At 45.3% G+C, this 12,490-nt stretch overlaps 1 protein-coding gene across 1 annotated transcript in view; it reads left to right on the plus strand.

Moving 5' to 3' along the window:
• Positions 1 to 1,415: 1,415 nt before the first annotated feature.
• Positions 1,416 to 12,490, plus strand: part of Tafa1 (TAFA chemokine like family member 1) — a 601,800-nt gene continuing 590,725 nt past the window's right edge. The window contains exon 1 of the mRNA XM_026392697.2: positions 1,416 to 1,473. The gene's annotated coding sequence lies outside the window, so the exon portion shown is untranslated. The remainder of the gene's footprint in view (positions 1,474 to 12,490) is intronic.

Genomic DNA, 12,490 nt, shown 5'->3' on the forward strand with positions numbered 1-12,490 from the left:
TCATTAGAAAAAAGATATAAAGAATAATTAAAAAAAAAACAAAAAAATTCACCCATAATCTTATCATCCAGTAATAATGGGTATGAAAATTTTAGTGTGATTCCTGTTATCTAATTTATAGATGTACCCTTGCACACGCACAGTACATCTAGAAATACAAACATACCGTGAACATACGTACATACACATACTCTAGACTCTCAAAATTGACTTCGAACAAAACCTTCAATATCATATTCTTTCAGCTTAATGGCTGGAAAATATACAGTTAGTTGGGAGATAGTTGACAGAGTACACCGTGCCCATTCGCTGAAGGAAAAAAACCCAATCCTGAGACTCCAAGCTCCACAGAAACGGGTTGAGGGAAGCTTCTGCTCCCTCTCTGGGCAGCGGTGACTTGTACTGAGCCTTTACTCGTGTGTCCTGTGTCAGTCTTCCTAACAACGTTTCAGGTAGATGTTATGAGGATCTTTATAAGTGAACTCAAGAGGGCGAGTGATTAGCCCAGTTTCACACAGTGGGTTTTGAACCCACACCTGCCAAGTTCAGACCCCAACCCTAGACTTGGGGGGAGCTTGTGGCCTCCCACGTGTGTGTGGTGTTCATCTGGACACACCTGTGACCTCTTCACTGTGTGATCGCGTGGTCCTGCTTACCCTGTCTCTGGAACATGGCTCATTCAATCCTCATCAATGCTTTAAAGCACTTAGTCAGGGGTGGCCTTCCCTCCTGGGGACACTTGGGAATACCTGGAAGCATTTTCCTCGGTCACAAATTAAAGGAGAGTACCACTAGATTGATTGGGTGGAGGGCAGAAATGTGGCCGAGTATCCTCTTGTGCACAGGGCAACTCCAGCCCAAGATGTCGATAGCGCCGAGTGCAAGCCTTGCCTTTGCTCCTGTCCAGACTCGGGGTCAGCATTTTCCTCTTGTGTTTCATCCTCGTTCACGTCGCTCCTGCAAGGATCTCTAAACATAGATGAAATCATGCCACCCTTTTGCTCTGTGTAGCTCTGTGCTCTCGAGGGTTGCCTGGGTCCGAATCCTGGTGCAAACTATCCCAGACCCTGACGTGGGGCAAGCGATTTCCCCTCACATACCTTAACTTTACTGCCTATGAGATAAGGGAATGGTCATGGCATCTGCCTTAGTAAAGCTTGTGTGAGGGTTTTCATGCTTCATGCCAGCACAGTTAGGTCCTTCTACATTTTACCAATCACTAAAAAATATTTGTAACCTTTCTACTCCTTGCAGAAGGGCCAAACTTGTTAGCACAACATTCTAGAACTTTCACCCTCTGTCAGCCAGCTTGCTTCTGACTGCCGTGACTGTCCTTTGTCCAATCCTGCAGGACTCCTGGCCACCCCCTGGGTTCACAGAGACTTGGGAATATCATGTCTGCTAACGCTCCTCTGCCAGCCTGGGAAGACCATCTCCCGCACACAGAAGCACCCGCTAATTTTCAGAACTCAGGTAATCTCCTGTTTAGTCTTACCTAATAGCTGGTCAGGTTCACTTGTTTCTTCCTGTACATTATCACAGTATTTTGTTGATTCCATCGCTCTGCACATCCATCCATTCATCCTTTTTCCTGCCTTCCCTCTGTCTCCCTCCCTCCCTCCCTCCCTCCCTCCTTCCTTCCTTCCTTCTATTCACTTTATAATTCAGAGTATAAGCCATAAAACCAGATTTTCTAGTTTAAAATCAGGTTCCCAAATAAATTCTTGTAATCCTCAAGTTCCTTGGCTTTGCAAAGCATTAATCCTTGCTTCTGAAATAAGTAGAATAGCACTATGGAATTAATAAAGTGATGGTGAGGGTAGAATTATGGATGGACTCTGGGAATGACAGCTTTGTGCCAGGGTCTCCTTGTTAGTGTGAGTCTCCTGCGGGTGTGTGCACCTTACTTAAACTTGCAGTGAGGCTGTGGGAGAATTTTCTTGGGGCTCAAATTATTGTTTTCATGGGTCTGTGGAAGCTCAGAAAAATAAATGTTATTTTAAATTTTTCTGAATGCACAGAGTGGCAAGGAATTTTGAAATGGAAACCCTCAAGCAAGAAAGCAAGGGTATCGGGCTGGGGATATGGCTCAAGTGGTATCGTGCTCGCCTGGCATGCGTGCGGCCCCGGGTTTGATCCTCAGCGCCACATACCAACAAAGATGTTGCGTTCGCCGAAAACTGAAAAATAAATATTAAAAAAATTCTCTCTCTCTTTAAAAAAAAAAAAAAGAAAGAAAGCAAGGGTATCTTCTACTAAACTCCTTGCAAAATAGAATTAGAAAATTCTTTGGGTATTCTGCCAGACTTAGATACATGAGTAGGATGGTACTAATAGAACCAACCAATCCTCCACATTGCCCGCTACACCGAAACCCCCCAAGTCTCAGCTCTCACACAACCTGTGTTTGTTCAGTACTTCTGTGTGATGGGCACTCCTTTATTTTATACTTGCATTCTAATGGGCTCTGGGTGGACCTAATGCTCTCACGAGGTAGGTGACAGGCCTTGTTGAGGAAAAGAGCTTTTTAAAAAATTTCTCCACCCCAGTGTTCAAAATGGAGATAAATGTAAGCACCAGCCTGTCATTTCTGCCAACATCTGGCCTGGGCTGATCAATATTTCTCTCCTAAGAAGTTGTGCACCTGCTGGCGTGAGAAGCATGGCCAGCCAGCCAGAGAGCGGCCGCACTCCTGGCCCACCTTTACATGGCCCCCGCAGGCATCACAGGGTCAGGCCATCTCTTCATGATGATAATAATGGCCTTCAGCCTCCTCTGCTGGCCTGCGGCTGGGAGTTGATGTCAGTGACATATTCCTATAAGAAGAGCTCTGCAACTGCTTAATTTTCCATGTGGATTTTGAATGCCTTGTATTTTGTTAAAATCAAGATTGTATTCTTCTCACTAAGCAAGTGGTCCAACCTGATTAATATAATACATTCTCCTCTGTTGCCAAACATTGCCAGAGGCAAGGTATTACTTAGGAAGCCACCCCTCCCCCAAGCGCACACACACACAAATGAAAAATAAATAGATCTGTACGATCATTACGGAGCTAAAATAGCATTTAGAAATGCATTTTTATTGTGAAAAATGGCCAAATAAGAGTTGCTGACTGTTTGTAGCCCTGTAGTGTAAGTCAGATAAATTGGTGCCCGGGAGTCTGACATTTCAAAAGCTGGAGAATATGCTGCATTTTTTTTTCTGATGTGCCAGTTTTGTAATTCTCCCAGCTATTTTCCTTTAGCAAGAAGCAATTCTTCTGTGCCCAAGCAGTTCAATTAGGGCATTGTAAATGTTGTCAGAATGACTTCAGCCTAGTGCCCCTGAGCCATAGGTATAATTTTGGAGGGAAACAAGTTCCTTTCTTACCACCCTGGTGTGGACAATGGTATTAACTAACTTGGAAAAAGAATATGCCGTCTGTACCTCCACCTCGCTTAACCTGCTGAGGGAATTAAAAATCATGCCCTCTCACCTGGGGGGTTTTCTGGTCTGCCGGGCCTGTGGGCACCTCTCAGTGCACATGTGTTAGTGCACTGGCCTTCAGCTCCTCTCAGTGCACGTGTGTTAGGTGACTGCATCTCTACACTGGCTCAGCACATGCCCACGATTCTTCCCCCTTGGTATAGACTGGCCTTGGTGACGTAGAGTGGATAGATCATAGCAGAAATGGCACTGCGTGACATCTGGAGCTCTGTCGGAGGTCAGCAGAGAAATGGTCAGAGAGCTGGTAAAATTTCTGTAGCTCTGCAGGCCACACCCTGATGGTCCCTGTCAGCTATGCAACTGTACATTTGCAGCACCTGGCAGCCAGGGGTGATATGGGACCTGGTGGGGCTGTGTTGCAGTGACACCTGTTTGTCAGACAGTGGGAGGCAGACCTGAGCACAAGGCCACGGTGGTTTGCCAGTCGCTGGGCTGTGCTGTAATAGATGATGTGGCTTCTGCGGGTGCCTGCTTTGTCTTGGGGCCTCCATGTCCAGCCACACTTGAGGCCACCTGATGCCACGGGGAAAGACGTCATAGAGACAGAGGAGACACCCAGGGAGCCCCAGTTGGCCAAGTCTGCTTGCACAGATAGGTGAGGGGGGAGCCTTCAAGGTGAACGTGGCTTGGTTTCTCTCTGACGGCAGCTGCATCAGGAGGCTTCCAGGGAGAATAGCTTAGCTGGGCACAGTCACCCTCCAGCACCTGGGACTGAGGGGGATGGGGACAATGATGATGGTGACAGTGAGGATAAAATGGTCCTGGGAGGTCACCTGGCCTTGTCCTGACTTATCAGCGTACCTTAGCCTCTTGCTAGCATGCTACCTTGACCTGTTGGTGGACCTGTGATGTGGGTACATCCCATGAGATTCTACTCCGGATTGCAACAGTAGGGGCAGGGAGGAGCTCTGCTTTCCGGTTTCTTGCTGGACAGCACAGGAGCCTGGGGCTGCTGGAGACTGTGTTTCAGAGAGTACCCAGTGAGGAGGAGAGGGCGGCACAGCAGAGAGATCACTGATGACCTCACTTGGATACTGGTACGGCCCAGCTCCTGAGTGGAGGTTTAGACATTTGTAAATTCATAGATCATAGAGCTCATGTTGATAGATTTTCACAAACTGAACACAACCAGGCAGCCAGGCAGTCAGTATGTCTACAAACCAAAGTTCACATCTCCCCGACTTCTGCTCTTGCCCCCTTTCAGCTGTTCCCCAGAGGTTAACACTGTCTTGAGTTTTGACAGCATTGCTGTGGTTTGGATCCCGAGTGTCCCCTGAAAGTCATGTTTTAAAGGCTTGGTCCCTAACCACGGCATATTGGGAGGTATGGTAGAAGCTTTAGGAGGTGGGGCCTAGGGGAAGGGAGTTAGGTCTCTCGGGATGTACCCTTCAAGGTGCTGTTGGGACCCCCCCCCCACTCTGTTCTCTTTGCTTCCTGGCCCCTGTGAGGTGAGCAGCCTCCTCCTGTGAGTTCCCACCATAATGTACAACAGGGCCAAGGCACCATGGACTGGCATCTCTGAAACCATGAGCCAAAATAAACCTTTCTTCCTTTTAAGTGCATTATCTCAGCCCTTTTGTCAGTGACGTAAACTGACCAGCACTGGCATACATCAGTTTGGGTTCTTACTGTGCATCATTCCAACTGCTCCTACCACGTGTTTCCCTTTGGGTCCAATTTGTTCATCTATCATTCGACTTAAGAGATTTCTCCATGTTGCATGCAGACTTAGATTCTGATGGACAGTGGTTTTTTTTTTTTTCTTTGCCTGTTGTGATTAGTGATGTCATGCGTGTTCTTGAGCCTGCTTTTTGGTGAGTGGATGTGTCTGTTCCTACTGGGCATTCCCGAGTGAAGTTCCCGGGTCACAGGGAATGTGTTGGTGGGGATTTACTAAACACTGCCAAATGGTTTTCATAAGAGGATGCTCTTGCAATGATATATGAGTTCCAGTCACTTCCTTGACCCACCAACCCTTCGTAGTTTCCATTTTAATCATTCTGGTAGGGCTGGAATTTTATCACATTGTGGTTTTAGCTTGCATTTCCCAGATAACTCAGGAAGCCAAGCTCCTTTTATTTATTTTGATGGACCTGTTCAGTATTCTCCTTTGTGAAGTGTCCAAGTCTTTTTGCCCATTTTCCTATTGGGCTGACTTTTTTTTTCTTGTTGAAATCAAAGGTTTCTTAAGTACCACAGATGTTTATCATCTGGGGGTGAAATATAGGCATGCCGATATATTTGCCAATGTGGGTGTGAATTTAGGACTCTGTTGCTTGAAGTTGTGGTTTGAAAGCACGTGGCTGGGCTGAAACCCTTGGCACCAGGGTGGTTATCTACGTGCTGCACTGAGGTGAAGACCCAGCAGTCTGGCTGGATTGGACATGGTTGGAGTTCACCCTGCTCTCCAGAGCAGGCCACACCACTGTTTGGCCTTGGATTCGGCTCCTGTTCTTTCCCCTGCTGAAGCAGGGACATTAACAGGAGGGGACACTTAATCTGAAATGGGCTGAATTAGCTGCATCTCCTCTTTTCTCCACTTGCCTGGTGGAGTAGCTTGCACTACAGGACAGTGCCAGGTTACTCATTGGTCTCATGTGCTACAGCATCTCTACCATCCTGGGTTGGTTCTCGATGATCTTCAAACGTCTGCACAAAGGAAGCATGCATCCCTGATTCACCTGTGGAAAGCCGGAGAACTCAGGTTCTTCAGGGAATCGCTCCGTCTCCCCAGAAGTTCTCACCTTCTTCCTTTCCTAATGCCATCGTCATCGAGCTGTCATCAGACTCGACACTTAGAATCAATGGGGAGAACGTCTTTTTCTTTCTCCTCTGAAATCTACCCCCCTTCTAGGTAAAGCAGTACATGTGGACCTTCGGAGCCCTTCTGACTACGCAGCCTGGATGGGCGTTCACCCTCCCACTAGTCGGGGAGTCCATGATCAGTTTAAAGAATGGGTAGCCAGGAGACCGGTAAGAAGTCAGAATTGCAAAACAAGTTAAAATGGCAGTTCTAAGACCTGCATCAATCTATAGAGCCACATTCATCTCAAGACCGTTAGTATATTTGACTCTCTGTATATCAGGTACACTTAAAGGGTAAGAGATCAGATAATGCATAGGAAATAATTTATTTTCCACTATTCTGACTTGCAAATAGACCTAATACCAATAATTAAAATAGTACATGCATAGTGTTAAGTTTGAATTTGTTCTCCACGCATGGGGCGGCGGGAGAGGGATGACTTTTAACGCCAAGCCTGGGCACCTCAGCCAGTTCGCCTTCTCAATACATTGCCATTCATCTTTTTTATTTTTCCTTTTTGGGTACTGGGGATGGAACTCAGGGGCACTTGACCACTGAGTCATATCCCCAGCTGGATTTTGTATTTTATGTAGAGACAGGGTCTCACTGACTTGCTTAGCACCTTGCTTTTGCTGAGCCTGGCTTTGAAGTTGTGATCCTCCTGCCTCAGCCTCCTGAGCTGCTGGGATGACAGGCGTGTGCCACCAAGCCCAGCCTGCCATGAAGTCTTAAGGTCCCCTGGAATGAGTTCACAAGTCATCAGGCTGGTATCTTGGGGGAAGGGAGGCTCAGAAGGTTTGGAGGCAGCAGTTCACCCTTCTTTAACCATTCCCCAAAGCAAACAGACCAGCAAGCCACTGTGTCAGTCTCCTCAGAGGTTTTGAGGCTGGTACAGCCTCTGGAGCCCAGCACTGCCCAGGGGTTTGCACCAGGCCATATATGGTCCTGAGGGCATGGCAAGGGACGAGGGAAACTAAAGGATTGCAAACTGTCCACTTTGATACCTGGTCATGTCCAGGCAGCTGATGGCCCTTCCTCTTAAGGACAGTACCCTGCAGTGCATCAATAATTTGACATGAGGGTTTTCAAGATAGGTACTCCCTTGCCATCCCTCCTAATGCCAAACATCTATATTTCTACTTTCATTATGACCTGGAAACTCAATAAGCTGAGTTATGCTTGGCTTAATTAAAGTTTCTCAAGAGCAAGAACCAGAAGAGTTCGCCAGCTTACAGCACTGTCTGGACAAATTAGAAAAAGGTAGACTAAATGGTACGCATCTTTGAAATGTGGATTCACTGTCATAGAGTTGGAAGCAACATCAGGCTAAGGTTGAATCTCAGCTTTTGAAAACCTGTCATCCCTCAAATTTATGATCAAGGGGTGGATTCACGATACTATAACCAATAATTTTTGTGGAAATGAGAAAAAAGTGAGGCTGCCAAAGGGCACTGAAAGAGTCAGGGATTAATGATGCTGACAAGTGACCGTCACATTTCCACTCACATCTGCATGATCTTTGTGTCAGTTATACCTGCAAACTAGCCTTGCAGGATTTGATTGACCATGATAGAAAACGATGATCTAAATTCTTTTAAACAGTAGAGCTGATTAGAGTCAGTGTCTCCGGCTTCTTGGACTATTGAAATGGCCATGAAAACATGTCAAGTCAAAAACAAAACTGCCGGAGAGCTGAGATTGTCTTTGGAAGACAAAGTTGTTGGCTTTATTTTCAGGATATCTGTAGTGATATCATTTAAAATCATTGTTTTGCTTTTGTTCTGTGTGCTCTGCGGGGATTCCATTCACAATGTTGAACAATGGTATGAGGTAGGAATAGTTAGCATTATTTCCCATGTCATTTGCCAAAAAAGTTAACTCTGGAGATGCTAGAGGGAACTGTCGGTATCCTGTGAGAAAGCACATAAACGGACGGATAGCAGTGTTCCCAGAGAACCTGGTGCCCGGGGCTGGGGTGGTGGCTCGGGGCGGAGTGCTTGCCTAGCATGTGTGAGGCTCTGGGTCTGATTGTCAGCACCACATTAAAAACAAAAAAAGGTATTGTGTCCACCTACAGTAAAAAAAAAAAAAAAAAATCTAAAAAGAACCTGGTGCCAATCACTTGGTTTCTGATACCCTTCTCTAGCAGAAGGGACCGGCACTCTTGGGAAATGACTGATTGTAGGGCTGGCGTGTGCCACCAAGGTGAGCCTGGAGCTTCTTGTAGTGACAGTAAAGAAGTACTCCCTCCCCCATCCCCAAAGGAGAACAGCTCCACCATGATAAGGGTGCCCCAAAAGGACTCAGGAGCCAAACCAAAGAGTTCCCAACGACCAAAACTGGAAGAATAAACAAAAAAAAATGTGATATCGGAAAAAATATGGTGTATGGAAAGTACAAAGCAAACATCCATGAGCCCGTGCTGATAGAAGTGAATGGGACAGGACAGGCAGACCTAGGCAGAGAAGTGCCAGCCCTCGAGGACTGGGGTGTTACTCTGTTCCTTAGGGAATAGTGTCTTCTGTGCCGACGGGAAAGTGGGAAGAGGCACTTCCTCAGCCAGGTGAGGCGGTTGCCGTCGTGGGTGTGAAGGCACACTGACGGCCTATGTCGTCATTGATGTGATGTGAAGAGAGTGGTTCCTCATGTCTTCCATCTGAACTCCGGGACTCTTTTTATAACTTTTCTATAAATCTCAAGTTGCTCTAAAGTGAAAGTTTATTTTTAAAAAGCTTTGATGTTAATTTTTTTTTTCCATTTAGGAAAGCAAATCGATCCGAGGTAAATTTATTCACTAGTTAATAATTTTATCTGTTCATTAATTGTTCGTTAACGGAGACCTTGAATTGTGCAGCGGATAGATATTCTTGTGTGTCTGTTGTGCAGTATTGTGCCCTGCATGAGGACTCTGCTGCTCACTTTAAAATGGGTGTCTTTTCTGTGCCGTGGCTGGTGTACCCCTGAGGGGGTTGTTTTATACCATGAGGGGTAGTTAAAAATTCTAGCGCAGGACGGTAGACACGTGTCATTTGGTGGAATTCAGAAGAGAGAGACTGAAGGGAAGATGGCTATTCAGACATTGCTGAGGATGGAGAGTGTCTCCTAATTTGATTCTGAATTCGGGTTATACTGTATAGACTGTTCTACTAGAATGGCTCTGATGGCTTTATATCTGTTGGCCTGTGCTTCTCCAGGGTTCCGTGATCGTCCTCAGAGCTTGCTGAGGCTACTTGCTGTTGGTTGACTGTGACATTCCCACATCGGATAGTGGCAGCTGATGGCTGCTTCCAGAAGCTCACCTACTCTGGCCTGCAACATTATTCAACCCAAATCGATCTCATGTCTTAAGCCTTATATAGTTCAGAAGAAGTGATTTAATTATTCCTTTGGTCATTTTGCTTCCTACCAAGAGTGCTTTCCTATCATTAAACTTGTTTTCCAGGGTAAGATCTCTTCAACGTACACACACAAAAAAATGAAGTTCGTGAAGCATGTGGTTTTCCATCCCTTTGTGGTGACCACTGCACTGTGCACGACTAGAAATACACCCTCAGCCTGTGATGTAGTGGCCATCCCCCAAGCCTGCAGAAATAAAACCCGGCATAAATCTGTGTTTTCTGAAAATATCACATTATGTTCCCGAGGACATCAGCATGGAAATGATCTCCAGTGTAAAATCTGTGAGATAGATGGCTCTCTGCACAAGGAATATTGGATTGTTGCACTCTGTAGCTTTGAAAACCATCTTTCTCTGGTGGCAGCAGAAAGCTTCAATATACTTGCATGAATTATAAATGACACCCAGTACTCCTGTTAAAGTAGCAACAGGATGCTTTTCTAAGAAAGACCCTTCAGCCCATGAACGTTATTATGTACCTGTCACGCCAAAAAGTGGCCTCTGGAAATATTTCAATATTCTCGACATTTTTTTTTTAGCAAATGGAACATAGTACTCAAAGACGGATTCTCTTTGTTTTTTTTTTTTTCCTTTTAATTCTCAGAATGGTACAGACATGAATGTAACCTGAAAATGAAGTCATAGCTTTTAAACAATTATCCCCGAAGAGGAATTGATTACAGAGAAAGACAGTCTGTGGAGGGGTGGGAGACAAAACCAACATTGATTTTTGGAGCAGAGCTTCTTACTAGTTCAGACTTTTAGGTGCCTTAAATGAACATTCTTACTATTAGTACAGAGAAGGAGTAAAACACAGTTCAGAGGCCCCCCATAAACAATCTCCTTTTAAAAGCCGAGCTGCTGGCTTAATTCACATTCTTCTAGGTACCTTAAAAAAAAAAATGTTGTCTCTGAGCACTCCTGATTTTCAAGTTCTTACCGTTTCAGCTATTTTCTTTAGTGGCAGACTAAATAAATACTTGGATTTTAGGAATTCGTCTGTCATTTAAAAGGCAGTGAAACCATTGTGACAATTCAAAGTGAATAAAGATTATTCAGCCGAAAAAGGGATATTCTATCATTAATTCACACTTCTGCTGTAGACAACATGCGTTGTAGCTAAGCAGGACACTCAACACCTGTGATTCCAGCTACTTGGCAAGCAGAAGCAGGAGGATCGCTAGTTCAAGGCCAGCCTGGGAAGATTAGTGAGACCCTTTCTCAAAACCTGCTATGGGGTGTAGTTCAGTGGTGGAGCAGCTCTGGGTTCAATCCCGGTACTGGGGAAAAAAAAAAAAAAACAAAAAACAACCAAACATTTTTAGTACCTTGAAATGATTTTTTTTCCATGAATTTTAAGTTGATAGTCTAGAGTCCACAGAAAGGAAGCCGAATAAAACGTATGATATTGGATCATATCGATTTACAATGATTGGTTTTTTTTGCAACAAGTTAAAGTATTAAAAAGTGCACTCACTAGGTTCACAGTCGGACCATCTTACATTGTTAGAAAGGAAAGCATAGAATGGTTGTGAACCGAGAAGAGACCCGTAGGCAGCGCCAAGACCTGGAGGCCTTTGGTCTCTTCTCTAGGGTGGGCTATTTGTGTGACCAAGGTGAGTTACTCTGCTTCTCGAACTTCACAATCCTCATGTGTTTTACTTTTATATAGACTTATTCTAATGATTGAGTAGAATCATTAGCATAATGGAGTTAAAAGGACCCTATTATTCCAGGGCCAATCGGCCTTACTAAGAATCAAGAATTTTGTGAACATCAGAAACGCACAAAAATGATTCAAAAAGTATAAAAAGTGAGTCCTCTATAAATTGTACCATGTGAACTTGCTTAGAAAACTTGGAATGCAACCCCCTGACCCAGCTGTCTTTCTCCTTGGAGAAGAGAAGGTGGGAGGTGGAGGCTGAGAAGCACTTCTGCATACCCTACCACCAGGGACTCAGGCCCACCAAAAGACTGAGGTGTCACTGTGATGACCCTGGAACACTGCGTGGTGGGGAAAGTGAGCAAGTGCCTGATGAAGGCCACACTGGTGGTATGTCCCTGAACACAGAGCTTCCTGAGAGACCCTCTCATGGGTTCAGATGGAACCATTTGAGCAAGAAAGAGGCTTGGAATTGTATGTAACCCACGGTGTAAACCAGTATCATGAGCTCCTCCTGATATGAAGAAGCATGACATAGATTACTCAGTCCAGGGAGGGCAGGGACAATAAATCTCTTCCATAGGAAAACCCCCAAATAAATTCTGCAGTGGTCCATCCCATAGGACCATGAGTCTTCATTCTTACCTGTGGTCTGTGCTTAGTGACTCTCTTCCACAAAGTACAGAACAGATGTGTGGTAAGGAGGATCACGTGTCAGTGGAGAAGCCTGCAGACCCTCAGCCACCAGTCCTGGGTAGTGTGCACGCTTGAGGGGATGTCATGAAATGGCCCTTCATCTCTGGTCTTTCTTCCCCAAACCCATGACCTCATTATAATCGTGAGAGAAGCGTCCGAAGAAGCTCCATGGAGAGACCTTGTATCAAATACCTTCCTGTCTGCTTCAATACTGTCCAGGTCACCAGAACAAGGCCTGAGAAGTCTCCTTGCAAAGAGGAGCCCAAGGAGGCATGACAAGCAAATGTGACATGGGTGTCCTGCAATAGAAAAAGGATATTAGGGGAAAATGAAGGAAATCTGAGTCAAGTATGCAGTCTATGCAGTTTAGTGAATAATCCATCAATACTCATTTGTTAATTATGAAGAATGTGCCATTCCAGTATAAGATGGGAATCAT

This window comes from Urocitellus parryii, chromosome 16, assembly GCF_045843805.1.
Source record: "Urocitellus parryii isolate mUroPar1 chromosome 16, mUroPar1.hap1, whole genome shotgun sequence".
NCBI lineage: Eukaryota > Metazoa > Chordata > Mammalia > Rodentia > Sciuridae > Urocitellus > Urocitellus parryii.